The 19,264-nt window shown below is 40.7% G+C and overlaps 1 long non-coding RNA gene and 1 pseudogene across 1 annotated transcript in view; one reads left to right on the top strand and one right to left on the bottom strand.

Moving 5' to 3' along the window:
- LOC103661370 overlaps positions 1-19,264 on the bottom strand; it is a 99,890-nt gene that overhangs the window by 41,106 nt on the left and 39,520 nt on the right. The window contains exon 4 of the long non-coding RNA XR_568051.2: positions 17,700-17,941. This is a non-coding gene — a long non-coding RNA (uncharacterized LOC103661370). The remainder of the gene's footprint in view (positions 1-17,699; positions 17,942-19,264) is intronic.
- LOC103661371 lies at positions 8,007-8,274 on the top strand (annotated as a pseudogene).

Genomic DNA, 19,264 nt, shown 5'->3' on the forward strand with positions numbered 1-19,264 from the left:
AAAAAAAAAACACATGATAATATGTAATAATCATGTTAATTTCAATAACATATACTTAAAAATTCATTCATATTCTTTTCTTCTTTTGGCCACAATGATACAAAAACAAGAACAAAGTCAAATTATGAGTGGAGATTGGGTACCTCATCCGGCCCCAACTCCTTGTGAGTGGAATCTGGTGCCAAGCCTTCCTGGTGTCCCTATCCTCACCGACTAAAACATCTACAAACCTAGGGCTGTCCTCAGGACCCCACCCCCTCCATCTTTACCTTGAATGACAGAGGGACAAGGAAGATGGCAGGGTCAGGTTTGCTTCCTATTTCCCCAGGCGTCGCAGAAATGCGTCATCTCACACACGTCACACCTTCTTCTCATTACATGTGCCTTCTTCCCACCCTGTGCCTGAGATTAAACCCCATTCCTTCAAAATTATATGCTTTCTGCACAGACCTCTGAGGTACTTTTACAAGAAATGTTAAATTTCTGAATACCAAAGGCCTACTCTGCTATTGTTTCCAGGTGGAGGGGGCGGTGTTTTTCTCTGGTGAGATAAAATGACTTTTATCCAGAGAAGTCTTCAGAGCTATGAATAATAATTTAAGATCTAAACCAGATCCTGGCCCCAAAAGATAGGAAACAATTCAAAGAAAGTGAAGTACAATTCTAAAGCAAATGTAAAAAAAAAAAAAAAGATAAAATGATGATAACATAAGGAAGATAGTTGTATCTTACCTACATTTATTATATTCACCACACTAAAAATGAGGAGTACCAAGCTGTGTAGCGGGGAACTATTATAGATTATGACGGTTTTCACATCATTGGTTCACAGTGACTTGATTTTTAGAAAAGCACTAGACATCTGGCCCTTAGTAACTCCACTGTAGCTTTCAAATATCAGGCCAGAAGGGAAGGAATTGATGAAGTCCAGAATGTTCCTGGTGAAACTGAAAAGGACAGTTCAACTACTGGAGGGTCCAAGAGGCCCCTAGTCCACTGGATCCCAAGTGATCAGGCACAGAAGCCATCAGCTATAGGACAGCTAAGTCCTTAGGAAATCACTGAGAAAGTTTCAAGGGTGTCGAATGATCCATTTCCACAGGCTGACAGCAGAGTTACAGCTTTGGGACATTTGAAACTGAAAAGAAAGTTAAGGAATGAGTCAAGTGCCTGGATCCTTCAGAGTGGCATCGAATATCACCTCTGAAATGGAGTGGGAGGTGACAGAGCTACACGGAATGAGAATCCTGTGGAGAACTATAAGAGCTAAAAATAAATAAAAATAAAAATAAAACACAAACTCATACTAGGGACCTGGGAACACAAGATAAAGCTCTAAAAAAAAAAATGCATCTATTTGTTTCATGACAATTCACTATTTTATCTACTTCTTTACCTCTTGAAAAATGTACTTTTAAATTTTATTTGAGAGAGAGAGCACACACATGCCAGTGGTGTGGGGTGGGTTGGGGGATGTCTCCGAGGTGAAGGGAGAGAGAATGCCAAGCACAGAGCCCGATGCAGGCAGCTCCATCTCACTACCCTGAGATCATGACCTGAGCCAAAACCAAAAGTCGGACGCCCAACCGATGAGCCATGCAGGCCCCCGGAAAAATGTACTTTTAAAAAGATTTATTTTGTAGCATAATGTAGGTGAAGATATATACATAATGTTCTCACTGTAGGTATTTTCCTTAAAAGTGCTGTTTCTTTCCCATCCCCCACCTACCCCCCGTTTTTTCTTCTGTATTTTTGTCCACATACAAAAAGTCATTGAAATATCACTTAAATTTCTAAACACTTGGTAAAATTTGAAGTAACCTTCTCCTTTAACTTCAAGCTCATACTCCCTTTCTCTGTGAAGCCTAGAGGCAGTCAGTGTCTTCCCCTTTGTGTCCCACTCCTTCATTAGATAGTAAACATCTGCTTCCTCATCTGACCCCCTCTTTTGCTCATAGTGGAAACTTTGAGGGCCTCTCTCTCCCCTTTGTATATCTCAGATTAAGGACCTGTGACATCGTAGGGCTCAATAAAAATCTGCTGATAAAAGAGAAACCAAACAAAAGAGGACCTGGTTGGACTGATATTAAATCATTAGCTCTTCTGATCACATGATTTGCAAGGCCTATGACAAAATTCCAGAGGAAGAAGGTGTCACTAGTGTCCCTTGTCATATCATCATTTGCATGCCTGCTTCTAGAAACTACTGTAGAATGACCTTTGACTAGGGTGGCAGTGCTGAGCCTCTGTATGACTGGGGCATGGTGACCTGCCAAAGATATCCATCCCATCAAGCTTCTTGAGCAGTTTATGCATCGTCACAAAACAAAACAAAACAAAACAAAACAAAACAAAACAAACAAAAAAACCCCACAAGCTCTTCTCATTGTAGCACAACAAAAGTCACCACTATCCCAAGGTCACTGCTCACAGCTAATGGGTCCCACTAAAATCTGCTTTGGCGGAACTTGACTGGACATGGATATTCAAAACACAAAACACACAAAAGCAACGAAATACATAAATATACATTTAAACAATCTCAAACTCAGAGAAAATGTACACATACAGTATAAAAAACCATTTTTCCTTACCCATTTGAGAGTAAATGGCTGACATTATGCTCCATTACTCTCCAACACTTTTGTGTGTATTTCTTATAAATGAAAACATTCTCCTACATAACCACAACATAACCACTAAAATCAGGAAATTAATATTGATACTTTACTATAACACAATTCTCAGGCTCTATTCAAGTTCCTCCAATTATCCCCGAGCATGCACTTTGTAAGAAAAAGAGGCAGTCCTAAATCCAGATCTTACAAAACAGACAACACCTTTAGTTTTCATGTCTCCTTAGTTTCGTTCTATCTGAAATAGTTCCTGGTCTTTCTTTGACTATCATAAGCATGACACTTTCAATGTTTATAGGACATTTGTTTTCCCTAATGTTCTTCGGTTTGGCTTTGTCTGATGCTTCTTCACGATTAGGTACCTGTTATACAACCTTAGGCAGGAATATCACAGAAGTGATGATGTGTTCTCATTTTATCCTATTAAAGTGACACATGATTCATGTTTGTACCATTACTGGTGGCATTAACTTCAATCACTTAAGTTCCTGTCTGCTTGGCTTATGCACTGTGAAATTACTTTTAATAAGTATTTTGTGAGGAGGCTTTGAGGTTATGTATCACTCTTCATTTATTCATTATGTATTCACTCTTAATTTATTCACTACTTTTTTTATACCTGTTTGAACTCACGGTTTCCTACGTTATTGAATACATTATAGTTTATGCTTCATTTTCTTGCTCAAATTGCCCCCACCCCTTTCCAGTAGGAGCCCCGACACGGTGGTGTCTGTGTCCCTGTCATTCTTTGAGCACTTCTTTATTTCAGGCTCTACAAGAGGTGCTGGGCTCACCTTGCATTCTCCCTACCTCAGTACTGAGGTCAACCGATTCTCCAAGGACCTCTGAAGAAGGATACTTAGAAACCAAGATCTGAATGCTAGATGTGCTCCGTGCTCTCGGGGTGCCACTGCTCCCAGACCCTCTCAGTGGACAGAACTAGGAATATATCTATTTGAATATCTCTCCCTCTCTCTTTCTCATCTGTCCATTGAAAACCATGAGTTCACACCCCAATCTTCAACCCCAGCCCAACACCATTATCCTTAGTATTTTCTTACTTGATCGATCAGTGTAATGATTCCTCCACAGCTGACACAGCCACCTCCATCCATGTGGATGCCCTCTTCACCACCGCCCGTGCCCACAGCTCCTTCACGTGAACACGCTCCTCACCTTGCCAACACTCTGACACCCCACCGGGGCCACCGCGAATCTATTCATGCACCCGCACCGTGCACAACCTTGCTCAATCCCACCTGACAGCTTTTGGAACAAACTGAACAGGGCTCAATTCCCCGTCTCTGGGCTGTGTCCGTGCCCTCCTGCTTTCTAGGTATCCACCTTAATACAGACTGTGGCTCCAGGCTACAGAGTTTGTCGGTCTCTCCGCAGGAACAATGAGCCCTATTACGGCCTAGGGCTTTAAAAGCTGTGACTCTAACACTCTCCCACTACCTCAGATGGGGCATCCTCACTCTCTGTGACCAGATAAGGACCATGGGCCTGGTCTGCTCTGCTTACCAGCAGACCCACAGTGTGTCAGGCCACAGCTTCATCATGCTTACTGCTCTAAGTTTTCTTCTTTCTGGCCCATAGACATTGAAATCTTGTTTTCAGCGCTGTTATATCCCCACAGATTTCTCTTTTTGTACTTTACGTAACATTGCTATCTATTTGGAATACAGAAAACAAGACAGAATCTGGGAAGAGTTAAGAAATGGGAGAGAGTTTCTGTATCTTTGAACAGGATGATAATATAGATAGAAAGGGTCATAAAAAGTTCAAGTGCCAAAATCCTTTTAAGAAGCAGATGGAATTTGACTCATTTGTGGTAATTTTTATTATTAAGATTATAGGGTCTATGGGAGAGAGTGAGAGGGCTGCTGCTGAGGGGCCCCCTGGGTCTGGACCTCAGCTTCGCAGGATGGTGCACCCAGAGCCGATTGGCTCTCAGAACCTGTGCTGATCCAACTTCAAGGGCTTCACTGCGCTGCTGACAAAGGTAACACTTGCCTGTGCTGAGGCTTGCCTGTGCTCGTCTGCCCTGGAAGCAATTTCATATTTGCCATTTTGTATTCTTTTTCTCAAAGAGAGCCCCCCTAATTCTAAAAATATGTTTACACTTCTGGATCCGTCCCTCACAAATTCTGGATCTGTCCCTGCAAGGAACTTATGGTTAAATCACAATGCAGATGTCCAATGAAGGAAGGTAATTTTCTAGAAAGCATTCCAGTTATCAGAGGATAGAGGTGTTAGGAGGCTGACTAAATCTTCAGAAGGTTGCTTAGGTTGCTTAGGGAGCCAAGAGAGATGGGTGGTCTTGGGCGTTAGTTTATGTAGACCATGTAAATTTCAAAGCCATTCTTACCCACCTACAGAGTGTGTCTCCTATGTGGTCACGGGCACCTGGGTGGCTCCGTCAGTTAAGCATCAGACTCTTGATTACAGTTCAGGTTATGATCTCAGGGTGGTGAGATCAAGCCCTGCATCAGGCTTCACACTGGGCATGGAGACTGCTTGAGATTCTCTCTCTCCCTCTCCCTCTGCCCTGCTCTCTTCTCTCGTGCATGCGCTCTTTCTCTTAGTTATTAATAAATAAATTAAAAAAATAAAATGAAAAAAACCCCCATAATTCCTGTGTGGTTAGTTTAGTATCTCTTGACTATCTCTTTCCAAAAAGAATATTTGAATAATTCTGTCCAAAATCTTACTTAATGGCTTTTTCTTTCTTTACAATTTCGTATATACCACCTCCTGCCAGGTTTTTTTTTTTTTTAAGATTGATTGATTGATTGATTTGACAGAGAGAGAGAGAGAGAGAGACAGAAAGCCTGAACACAAGCAGAGGGAGCGGCAGGCAGAGGCAGAGAGAGAAGCAGGCTCCCTGCTGAGCAAGGAGCCTGATGTGGGACTCAATCCCAGAACCCGGGAATCATGACCCTAGCCAAAGGCAGATGCTTAACATACTGAGCCACAGAGGCATCCCCTCCTGCGAGTTCCTAATTAACATACTCTTTCTTTGTTAGGGTGTAATATAATTGATTAGGTAACAGCTTTCAAGACTCCTCTACCCTGCTTGCCCCTTGACAAAAATCTGACTATTCCTAATCCTTTCCACTTTATATAATATCATTTCCTAGATGGGTTAATTCTGTTGCCCACTCTACAGATTTGCTGCTTCCAGTTTAGTTCTCTGAAGGCCATCTTGTTTCCAGGTTACAGGGTCATCTATTGTCCCCAAGCATTAAATCTTGAACTCTAAGCACAATTTGAAATTAAAATAGTTAAATGGGAGTGCCTGGGTGGCTCAGTGGGTTAAGAGTCTGCCTTCGGCTCAGGTCATGTTCCGGGGTCCCATGGTCAAGTCCTGCGTTGGGCTCCTTGCTGGGCAGGGAGCCTGCTTCTCCCTCTGCCTGCTGCTTCCCCTGCTTGTGTTCTCTCTCACCCTCTCTCTCTCTCAAATAAATAAAATCTTTAAAAAATTGTTAAATAAATTGGGGAAGATTCTTACAGAAGGCAGACATGTAAAAAGTTTCTCCCTTTATTTTCTTCACTGAGGAAAGCTTGTAGAAGGCCTCAAATCTAGAAGAGGTACCTAAATTATATTATGCAGACAGCAAAAGCAGAATATCCACAAATAAGTAGAAGATACATTTTTACACTTTCTTTAGGTGCAATTTCAAGTGTTGTGGATCAATTCCATTGCAGACAACAACTGCTTTAGACCCACAGCACACAGAGCAGTGTACATAAAGCAGTAATGGTAGATTTCCTTTCAGAGAGCTTAAATCTAACTCAAGAGTAAAACATACATATAATTCTGAAGTTATTTTCAAATTATCAGTAATGATAAACAATGACTGAAGATAATCCAAAGAGGTGAAGCCTGAAAGACATTAATAATAAAAACAACAATGATGATGATGGCTGCCATTTACTGAAGTCCTATGAGACACCACCTACACTGGTACTCTTAATATCTGTATTTTACAGATGAAGAAATTGAGGTTCAGAGAGGTCTTTCCAAGATCACTTGGCTAATCAAAAGGAAAATTATGGCTCAAATCATTCCTGTGCAAGGGTTGGGGGGAAAAGCAATCCAGAGGAAATGAAGTGAACAGAGGCACTCAAGGACTACCAGGCTGATTTAGTTAGCAGGCAGTGGAAGGGAAATGGAACGAGTCAGCTGGCAGCTGAGAAGAAGAGGGGGCTGAGAGGCTCTTGTAAATTAAGCCCTTTGGAGCTGATGTGAGAAGCACACAAGGATCAACCAGGGAGATAGTTCTCTTCTGATACAGCATTTTACAGACCTAGAACCTAAAGACCTGGTGGGAAATAGAACAGTCTTCACAACCAGTAGTGTCATTAAAGAACAGTTGACAGGGACGCCTGGGTAGCGCAGTCATTAGGCATCTGCCTTCGGCTCAGGGCGTGATCCTGGCGTTCCGGGATCGAGTCCCACATCGGGCTCCTCCGCTGGGAGCCTGCTTCTTCCTCTCCCACTCCCCCTGCTTGTGCTCCCTCTCTCGCTGGCTATCTCTGTCAAATAAATAAATAAATAATCTTAAAAAGAAAAAAAGAACAGCTGACATTGAAGATTTACCCATCATCTAGGAGGTGCCTAGATAAACAATAAACAAAGATATGAGCAAGATAGTAACAGTTTGTTGTAAGTGCTATGAATGCAACAAACAGGGTGACAATAGCTGGGGGAGGGGAATCAACTTCAGATAGGGAGATGTTGGCCAATGTACCTTTCAGCTGCCCTTCTTCACACAAATAGCAAATATTAATGAATCTCAGTAACTTTTTCTGAAATATTTAAGAGTGAAATACATATATATGAAATGTACTTCATATATATATAAATATTTTTTAATAACATGAAACTACAAAGAAGTGTTCCCTCTTGTAAAACTAGCTATAAGAAATGTGCCCTTGAAAAGCATCAAAAAGAATATAAACTGAATTCAAAGTCTATGATTTCATAGGGAAGTTTCCAATTAGAAGGAAATATTTGGAACACATTTTGAAAGACTTAGAGAATGGTGGTGTTACAAGGCAATGTTTTCATTTCAAAATACATAGAGGCTGAAACCTGGCTTCATTAGAACATTTGTTAGTAAAGGTTGTGCTGTTAAAGAATGATCCCAGAGGTATCCGAAATTCCTACAAACTCCAGGAAATCTAAGTGCCCGTGCAGCATGTAACCTAAAGGAAGTTGGTTTCCTAAAAGTGGAACACCCTCAGATGGATGCCAGGTGCCCCATGTTCAGAGAGGACAACATGAAAGGTCACGGATGTGAAAATTACAATTGAATCAGTAAGATTCACCCAATATTGATAGCAGACACCCAGGACTCTAAGATGGCATCATCCATACCCACGAAGGAGAAGCAGCTCGTGGTGGTCAAACTAGGAGAGCTGCCAAGCTCGATACTGATGCGGGATTTCATCCTAAAGGCACTGCTGGAGCATTTCAAGGTGGTTACTACGGATATTACATCAAGTATGTCAATGTGAAGAAAGGGCAGGTGTCACTGGGACTTCTATGGTGCTGGCAGCTTACATGCTTTTCAACTACTGCCATCGCTACAAGGAACTCAAACATGACTGGCTAGGCAAGTATCACTGAAGAGGGTCCATTGTGGAGGCACATTCTGTATTCCTGACCATGGCCTTTGCCTGGCACCCTTGAATCCTTTCATATTCTATTTTAGAATTAACACCCAATGAAAGATGACTTGTACATGGGTGGGGGGGAGATTCACTCAATCTTTTTTCATTAAAATAATACTACTAACCCAACAACAACAGAAAAAAATCATGGAGCAGAGGAGGCTATACTATGGGGCTAAAGTAGTTTAAGCTTTGGGATCTACTGCCCCGCCCCAAACCCCCACATTTGCATGGCCCCCTTCCAAGATCCTAAAAGGGGCCCTAGCAATGTATTTCTCAAGATCATATGTTTTTGAAAGTTTAGAGAAAATTTTCAATTCTATTTCTTAAAGAGGGGCTCCTATATTGTATAAATTTTAGGCTCTTAAACCTTAGATCCTCCTGATTGAATGCCTGCCTTGTACTACACACTACACTTAATGCTGGAGATACAAAGATGAACAAGGTACACTCCCTCCTGGGGAGAAGCTTGGTGTAAAACAGAAACAAGAAAAATAATTGCAGTGGGATACCTGCTTGGTTATGGACTGTGCAATGGGAACAGAAGCCCAAGGGATGCTCTTTTGTTGTTGTTATTAATCTATTCATTAAAAATTTAAACTTATTGAATTTCTTTTTTTAATGACGAATGTCCATTAAGTAAATCCAACAATACAGAAATGTAGAAAGAAACAGTTAATAATCTCTGTAGAAATCCTTATTACCCTCAAGGCCTAATGAAATGCCACTTGGGTCATGAAGCTGTTCACTCCAGGCTCTTTTAGATGCTTATGACATTTTGTAGCATACATAGGACACTTAAAGTGACATAGGAATTTGGGACAATCAGGAGAACTGAAAGCACCAAAAGTATTCAGGTAATCCATAAGGTTTGCATGTAAGAACATCCATAAGGAGATAAGCATGGAAAAAGCAGGATGGGAGCGTGGGGCTAGGGTTCCAGGTAAGGTACTCTAGACTCTATTCCAGATGGTCTTCAGCAGAATATTACTATAAACAAGCAGTGCTTTTAGAATGGCAGTTGTGAATGGAGCTCAGTTGGTTGAGTGGAGATGGGAAGAGCTGGCAGAGGAGTTAGGAATGAGAGGTCCTAGAGTCTGGTCCAGTAGTAGGGGCAGAATGAAAAGTAAAGAATGGGCTTAATAGCCATGGGGGAAGAATGAGAACTTCAAAACTGATTTGGATGTGATACGGGGAGCCATAAGAAGGAGCCCTGCATTACTCTGAGGTTTGGTGGAGAATTAATAATGGTAAAAGTTAATAAGAACTCAAGAGGAAGACTGTTTGGTTTTAGGAGGAAGATGGTAAGTTTGAGCTTGGTCTCATTACTTCTGAGATACTAGTTGGTCAAAAACATAGAAATATCTAGTTCTTCGCTGCTCAAAGTGCGGTCCATTGAGCAACAGCATCAGGACCTCCTATGAATTTATTAAACATACAATGCTCCAGGTCGCCGACCTGTGAATCCCACCTGCATTGTAAATCTGCACCTGCAAAGCCCTGGGATTTGACTTGGCTCCAAACTGCTGAGGGAAATCACCAAACTTCCTCTCCTCTGGAGGTGAAAACTGCTGAACTTTAGGGCCTGTTCTGTAGATGTGGTTGGTACAAAGGAACTGCAGAAAAAATAGATTCGTAAAGTGGTGTGGGACCCTTTAAAAACTTCTGCCCATAAAGTATACCAAAGCCAAACAAACACCTGTGGGCCATGTGTACAGCTGTCGCGGCCAGCTGACTCATCTACCCATCCGCCTGTTGCATCACACTTTCCTCTGTACTTAAGAGCAGTGATAGTAACATCAAAGAGAAAATGACATACAGGGGTTTTAGCGAACTTGTCAAATTGTAAGAATTTGGGTATAGACTATATATGAGAATTGGAGTATAATGCCATAATTATAAAATCAGTATCTCATTCTTTGAAACTATAAAAAATACTGATGTTTCCTTGTTAATCACATAAGTCAATTCCTCAAGTTCACCACAAGACAGACATCTGTGCATAAGAAATCACCTCCCAATCTCACCAGAAAAAATAAAAGTAACTATGATATTTCCTAATATCCAGCTTTCATAAATGCATAAAAAATCCTTTCCTTTTCAATTTCTCTGTTAACTAGAAGAGTATTTATATAATAATGCAATACTGCCTTTAAACTTGGAATATAATTTGACATGTCAGTTGAATGTGTTAGGAAGCTGACTCTAAGTAAAATAATGCATATAACAGCTTTGTGTAACCAGTAAAGACCATATCACAGTATGCTACTATATTACCGTTAGATAGACTAGTGACCAAATGACTCAATTATTCTGAGCACCTATCATATGCCAGGAATTTGGTTAGACACTTTACACGTATAAACCCTTTAGGAACACCTTAAAGTCTCAACTGCACAGATTTCTTGGACGTTCATATTTGCCTGAAATCCTCAACAAAAGGGGAAAAAAATTAAGTGACCCTCATTTGTCAAATGTGCAAGGGCAATATGTTTACCAATGGTGTGAATTTTACAAGAGGCTGTAAATGAAATGTCACTGTTCCATGGGCATGGACTGCTTCAATCAGTATCAGAACTATTAGGACAAACCATCTGACATTGCTGTCCGATGTCAAACTGGCATTTAGCAATCAATCATTGGCCAACTATTGGATTTTCGTATGGTTCAGCTTATACTATAATCAGGTAATTTCTTTTGGGCCAACCCATGCCATAAGTAGAAAACAAAGTAGAAAGTAAAGCACAGGATGTACATCTAAGACTGTCTTCTTTCATGTGGTTCATTTGCAAAGTAGAGACATCTCTCTAATGCTATTGCTACAAGGACTCTTACTGACAACTCTGAAACTTGACTGCCAAGAAAAAACTGAAATTTCATCATGAGCTACTGGTTAGAGTACCCTTGTCTGATAATTGCTCCCTCATCAGAGAAAAACTGACAGATAGTGTGACAGGATAAAAAAATCACCTCCACAGAAAAAAACATTTTTTGTTTGTTTCTTTAGCTGACTGAAAATGTACATGTGATTTTTCAGCTTACTGATTACACCTTCTTGGAACTGAAACTCTAAAAACCTAAAATGCAAAGACCTAAGGGTAAATGGTTATCTCATTGTTTAAAATCTGTTGCCAAAAAAGCTGACCTGACACAAAAAGCTAACTATGTTTATTTTCAAGATGTCTTATTTCATGTAATCAAATACCGAATGCATGGCCAATTCATGCCTCTGGCCTTAAGGCTAATTTTGTATCATGGCAGGATAATGGGATGAACATGTTCTCCAACAGTTATAGGGAAAAAATATATTGTTATCTGGGAGGGTTTTTTTTTTTGAGATACTATATGTATCACATCTTAAATGACTTTATAAAATCTTGAATGGTCAGACAAGGGCCAGCAGAGTCAGGTAAAATTTATTTAATTCGGGCGCCTGGGTAGCGCAGTCGTTAAAACGTCTGCCTTCGGCTCAGGGCGTGATCCCGGCATTCCGGGATCGAGTCCCACATCGGGCTCCTCCGCTGGGAGCCTGCTTCTTCCTCTCCCACTCCCCCTGCTGTGTTCCCTCTCTCGCTGGCTGTCTCTCTGTCACATAAATAAATAAAATCTTTAAAAAAAATTTATTTAATTCACCAATTGCAAAATCCTCCAAGTGAATTATTTCCAAGTTTAAAAAAAAAAACCAACAAAAGAAAAACAGGAAATAAAAAATGGGTGAGTGGGGGGGAGGGGAATGGGCAAAATAGGTAAAAGGGAGCGAGCGATACGGGCTTCTAGTTACGGAATGAATAAGTCACAAGGATAAAAGGTACAGCACAGGGAATGCAGTCAATGGTATTGTAAGAGCATTGTCTGGTGACAGATGGTAGCTACCTTTGTGGTGAGCAGAGCATAATGCACCTGAAACTAATGTAACATTGTATGTCAACTATACTCAAATTAAAAAAGTGACATAGATTAGTGGTTATATTAGTACAAGACTTGAAAAATAGCATAGTACTAGACATAAAATAAACATTCAAAAATTTTTTTTTAAGATTTAATCTATTCATTATTCTTTTTGAGAGAAAGAGAGAGCACAAGTGGAGGGGAGAGGCAGAGGGAGAGGGAGAGGGAGAAGTAGACTCCCCACTGAGCAGGGAGCCCGATGCGGAACTCGATCCCAGGACCTGGAGATCATGACCGGAGCCAAAGGCAGACACCCAACCGACTGAGCCACCCAGGTGCCCCAACATTCAAAAATTTTAACAGCTATTACTATTACTACTACTATCACCATTACTATTACTATAATTATTATTATATGTACAGAATTGTCTTTGAAATGATAGTTCATTTTATTTTATTTTAATATATAAGGTCTTAATTTGGTTTCAGTTTCTTTAGTCAGGTCCAAACAATAAATAAAGATGCTTTATTTCTAAAAGCAAGAAATTATAAAATTAATCATGTATGAAACACATCACCTTATATGTTGCAACAGTCAATTTTCATAGCAGAATTTGTACAAAATTGGAATCTGAAAATCTGGATTTGCATGGGGGCTCTGTCACTAGTGCTAACTAAGGAAAAGTTGTTTAAAGACCATGAGCCTTAGTTTCCTTATCCACAAACAGTGCTAGTCTGTAGCAACAATAATAGCTAACCTTCAGAGTACGATGCTTCTTCCCTGCCAGCGACTTTTCTAAGAATTTTACATATATTAACTCAGCTACTAATACTTCATCTAGTGTCTAGCATTAACTTAGTGAAAAGGGAGATTATGTTGGTCCGTCTCCATGTGCCCTCCACCACTTGCACTTCCCTGCCAGGGAGCTGACCCCTATAGGTCAGTCACTGGGGCTCCACTGACACCAGATTTTCAGTTCAGATGGGGCGGGGGACGGGGGGGGGAGGCATCAGGAAGTGATCGGAGGCTGGGAGGAGAGAAAGGCTGGGGCATTTCTTCTTCATTTCCTTCTTGATTTAGCAACCCTGTTCTAATCTGTATATGTTGTGGTGTGGGGGGTGGGGGTAAGGATGGGGTGTTCCGCAAGACCACAACTCCTGCTTGACAGCCTCTTTTTCACGGCTCTTCTCATGGGGTTCAGTAGAGGCCATGTTCTTCTCTAGCCTCCTATACCCCTTGGTAAGCACTTTATGCTGTTGGTTCCCCAACATCCCTCTTTTGTTTCCTTAAATCCCTTCCCACATCACAGTAAGGAGTTTCTTCATTGAAGTGTCTTGGTTTGAACCCTATGAGTGGAATGTTCTTTCTTGCTGGGACCCAGACTCTTAGAGGGATTTACTATTTTAGCATTTCAGTCAACTACTACTTGTTACTTGGTCTAGGGATATCTTAAACAGCGTTTTGTTTTGTTTCATTTCACTTTTAATGAATTGGTATGTTAGGAAATAGGATCTTGGATTTCAATTGTTTTAAAAAACTAAAAGTTTTCCTAATTTGAACTAGTTCATTTTTTTTTAAAACAAATCTTTCATTTGGCTCACATTTGAGGGAAAGGGTATAAGGGTATTTGGCATTTAATTAATTTATGTTTGAAGATTTTATTATTTATTTGTCAGAGAGAGAGAGAGCACAAGCAGGGGGAGCGGCAGGCAGAAGGAAAAGCAGGCTCCCCACTGAGCAAGGAGCCTGATGCAGGACTCACCCCAGGACCCTCGGACCATGACCTGAGCTGAAGGCAGACACGTAACCATCTGAGCTACCCAGACATCCCTGCGATTTAATTTAGTTCTAGAGTTCAACAAATTAGTCTGGTATATTCAGTTAATGGCTCATGGTTTGGTCTGGTTCAGGTTCAAGCATAAAACCCTGGAAAAGGTGAGTTGAATTAACTGGTTTCTCTGAATGGGGCTAATGCACACTAATTATGGGGATGCATTCCTACAATGGTAGAAACTCAAGGTCATCCTAGTAATAAAACAAAGTTAGTGATTCTCACTTAAATGAATGGTTCATCAGCCAGTGGATTTCCCAGTATCTACAGTCTAGCTTCCTAAATAAAATCATGACAAACTGTGTACTCATGTTTTCTAAGTACTATTATGCCTCTCTTCTTTTTTTCTAAAGAATTCCCTTTTCAATTAGATCAGTATTTCTCAAAGTACGGGACCCAGACCATCACCTGGAATTTGCTAGATGTGCAAATTTTTGATCCCCACCCCAGATCTACTAAATTAGAAAACGTGGGGGTGGGACCAACAGTCTGTGTCTTAACAAGCCCTCTGATGATTCTAACTCCCAGTAAAGTTTGAGAACCACTGAATTAGATCATATATCCTATCTACTATTTCTATGTTGGAATTGGGCTCTACCCAAAGATCATGTTGATATTATTAGTTTCATGTGTGTGTGACAAGACGTCAGGGGCAACTGGTGAAGTGCCCAATGGGGTAAGTGACAGAGCTGGTGTTTGACCTGGGGCAATCTAACTCCAGAGCTTAGCTTACCCACCACGACACTACGATGCCTCCCTAAAGGCCACACGGAGGCAAGATATGAAGCAATACGACTCTCTGAGCAAAATCTGAGAAATAATATTCCTGCAAACTGTTTAACCCTCAAACATCCTCAATATGAGAATGCAATATATATTGTGAATAATATCTATTTGCTTCATTATTTTTATGCAGTAGAAAAGAGCAAGATGGAATTTTGTTAACATACATCTACATTTTCAAGCGCAAGTCTCTGGTTATCCTGTAACTTGATAAGTTTTTACATTTTTGCTACTGAAAGCCAGTTTCTTTGCTTAATGAAAACCAGGCAGAGCTGTACACACGGAGGACAGCTACAGTCTGTGATAAAGCCACGGACACTTAGTTCTAAGCATTCCAAATGTGTTTAATTGTATCTTCTGGCTTTCATAATTCTTTCTCTAGGACAATAGGTCTGTTTTAGTTATACATGTTTTTTGTTTTTGTTTTTGTTTTTCCCCTGGAGCCAGATCTCATAGCTTCCTGAGAAAAGCACAAAATGGACAGGAAAAGCATGGATGGGAGTAGGTGGGGTTGATTTCTAATCTAGGGATTCCCTTAGTCGGAAATGAATGATGTTCCACTACACAGGCACATCTTCAATCTCACAATGAATAATGTATAATGGTTTAGAGAAAGATATAATAAAAGATCCCTATGTTCCAGAGCCAGTAATTTGGGCGTTATGCTAGTTCCTCCCTCTCTCGCCCCCAAACACAATCTGTCACAAAGCCCTACCAATTCTAGCTGCCAAACCATTCTCAAACCTGCTTTTTCTTTTTCAGCCTCATTACAACTGCCTTAATTCAGGACCTACACTCTTCGCTGGCCTTCCTCTCTCCTGCTCACCTTTACCTTTTTGTCATGACACCTATACTTTTCTTAATGTCATGCTGTTTCCACATTTTCAATGTCACCTACAACCCCTCCAACACCCACTTGATTAAGTCATTAACAGGCATGCCTTCTACCTCTTCCTGTTGCTTGGAACAGGAATATTCCAGCCATGTGCTGTACAAACCAATCTGTTTCATACTTTCCAGGCTTTGCTTCCCAGCCATTTCCTCTACCTGGAATTCCCTTTCTCCTCCTCGGCCAAGAGAGAAATACATGGCATTTCTTTCAAAACCTAGCTCAAAGGGAGCTGTCTTAGTCCCAAGAGCAGGGACTTTTCTGTCCCTTGCCATCACTATGCCTTGTACATGATCTCACAGTTCATCACTGATTATTTTATTTTATTTCAAAGATTTTATTTATTTATTCGACAGAGATAGAGACAGCCAGCGAGAGAGGGAACACAAGCAGGGGGAGTAGGAGAGGAAGAAGGAGGCTCATAGCGGAAGAGCCTGATGTGGGGCTCCATCCCAGAACGCCGGGATCATGCCCTGAGCCGAAGGCAGACGCTTAACCGCTGTGCCACCCAGGCGCCCCATCACTGATTATTTTAGTTATTTACTTGTATGCCTTGTTCAATGAGGATTTCCAGACATTATACACAATGCCTAACATGGACTAGGAAACATAATTTAAGAATTGATTGCATTCCTCAATATTGTATAACAGTCTTTAGCTATGTTAAACAATATTGGGCATGCATACAACTTGTAAAATTTTTAACTTTCACACAAATATTTTCAAAAGTCAGATGCTTAGAGTTGAAACAGCGTTATTACCTCTGTCGCCTGTAGCATTTGCTCATTCTTTGTCTTCAGTTATGAAGTGCAAAAAACTGTTTCATCTGCCACAAAAATCTTCTTCCTATTGTTGCAGTTATAGTAGTACGGCATAAAGTAATCATAGAGAAAAGCTAGCTGGCCAACGTGTTTGCCTTATTCTACTCAAATCATGTGTTTTAGGTTTTAGTCCAGGTATGTCGAGGTGTGTCCAAGAAATCTGACTTTGTAAATGAACTTGAACTGACTCAATTATTAGGTGTAGCTATTAACCTCAACAGTCATAAAAGCTTGAGATACAAAACAAAATGCAAACATATTAATTAATTATAAAAGATATAGACATGTTTGGAGACCTTGATATTCCTCTCCACTCCTGCCTTAAATAGGAGGTAAAATTAGAAATCAGAGGGCCACTTGTTGAGCGTGGACTCATAGCGAAGGGAAACTGGCCAGACTTGTGAGACATTTCTTCCAGACAAAAAAAAAAAAGGCCAGCTAAAATATCCCTGACTTCACTGTAACAGAGTGCACTTACTCTCCAGGAGCTGGACACACTGAGTCTGGTAGAGTAAATGACTTTCTCCTGACCAGTGCAGGAGAAACACTACCAACTCTTCTGTTTGGGGAGATGAGTTTGGTTTTTCCCATTCCTAGATTCTTGCAGTCTGCTAACAATTTTGACTTGTTTTGTTTGTTTTGTTTCATTTTGTTTAGAGAGGGCATAATAAACAGTGACCTCAGAACTCCCCACCTCTCACCCTGACGTTCACTACTTGGCCTTTTGTCCTGGCCTGGCCTTGCTATCCTAGTTAGGATTTTCACTTCCTCTCAATCACCTTAAGGGTAGATCAGGGAATAAGGCAATCCCCCTGATGAGACTTGGATGGCTGCAGTTTTCTCAGGCATTCAGTTACAGTCCATCTCATCTATAGAACACAGGTCTTATCCTTCATATTTGTATACATTCTGATTTTCGTTCTTAGGCAATAGCATTCTGGAAGTACCTAACAGTAGTTCCCCAGATAGTGACTATACTCGACACATGATGGTCTTGACAACTACAGTCCCAAGATAACATTTTGAAAAGGAAGAGGCAAAATTAAACACAAAGAGCTGAATCTTTCTCATACTGACCCTTCAAAACATTTCTCTTTCTGCCTCGACTCAAAAGCAGAAGATGGGAGGTGACCTTCATAAAGTTATATTGGGTAGAAGAATTACTCACTGCCAGAGGCTAGAAAGAGAGGCTCTCTGTTCACATCATCTCCCCCGTGGTTTTCCGTGGTCACAGAGGCTCAGAAGAAAGTGTGTGTACAGGTATTCTCTGTGTAGCTCAGGAGCTGACTTTTTTTTTTTTTTTTTTTTAATTCCACTCTTGGGATGCCTGACTTCTTGCCCAAGATTGGCCACAATTATTCACGGCCTTGAAAGGCATAACTTGTGCATTTTCTGCATTATGTTTCACACCTGTATAACAGAGATAAAAAATACTTAGTTTTGTTCTACTATATAGATATAAACCAATGTCAACTTCTGAGAAAAAAAGAAATTATTCAATGTATTTTTTTTAAAAGGTTTTAATCCTGGTTGCTCTATTTTGGGCAGTTTTCTGAAATGTGATTCCAATTATTTATATAATACAAAAAAAAAGCTAAGCCTCTTTCAATATATGACTCACAACTCACTACCCACACACAACTTTTAAAATTATCTTTACACAATATTAGCATATTTTGGTGCTTAACTATACTATAGCTGGCCACTTAGAAAATATGAACACTCTCGGCTGCTCCCGTGAGGAGCATTTGTTTTGTGGACCCTTTTCAATAGATTCATTCACCCTCCCCCAACCCTAGATTCTTGATTCTTCCTCCTCCTCATCATAAAATACTTGGAAAGGTTGCTTATACATCTGTGTTAGAAACAAAATAAAGAACATGAGAGGAAATGGGCCTTAAAGAAGTTTATGGATTTTACAGAGTACATTGACATGTAACACATGAACAGCAAAATAAGTAGAATAAGTCACTATAAAATTAGCAGATTGGATTTAGGATGCCTGTTTTAGGGGTAAGTGTATGTATGGCTCATAAGAAGAGAGGAGGCAGCTAGGTCTGACTTCCATGTGTGGAATGGCTGGCAGTATAATCCAGGTGAAGAGCCAGGCGTTGGAGCCGGACGGGCCTGGGCTCCTGGTCCGGCTCTCCCCTCGATGTGCCATATGACTAGAGGGCTGACCACATCCTTTGGACTTTTGGCATTGAACCAATCCAAGCCTCCATTTCCTCCTCTGTAAAATGGGGTTATGAATACCTTCTTGTTGGTTGATTAAATGATATGAAGCACAGATAAGTACTGGGCACAGTGCCTGGACATAGCGTGAGCCCAACAAATAGCTGTCTTTTTAAAATACAGTGCTTTCTATTTATTCAAAGAGTTTTCTTTTTTCTTTTCTTTTTTTTTAAAGATTTTATTTATTCATTTGACAGAAATAGAGACAGCCAGCAAGAGAGGGAACACAAGCAGGGGGAGTGGGAGAGGAAGAAGCAGGCTTCCAGGGGAGGAGCCTGATGTGGGGCTCGATCCCAGAACGCCAGGATCACTCCCTGAGCCGAAGGCAGACGCTTAACGACTGAGCCACCCAGGCACCCCTCAAAGAGTTTTCAGATAAATCATCTCACTTGATCTGGACATCCATTTGGTAGAGAAGATGAGTGGGTATTATACATCCCTTACAACCCCCTATACACACACGTCCCTCTTCCAGTTATTTGAGGAAACAGACACGCA

Source organism: Ursus maritimus, unplaced genomic scaffold (genome assembly GCF_017311325.1).
Source record: "Ursus maritimus isolate PB19 unplaced genomic scaffold, ASM1731132v1 scaffold_9, whole genome shotgun sequence".
NCBI lineage: Eukaryota > Metazoa > Chordata > Mammalia > Carnivora > Ursidae > Ursus > Ursus maritimus.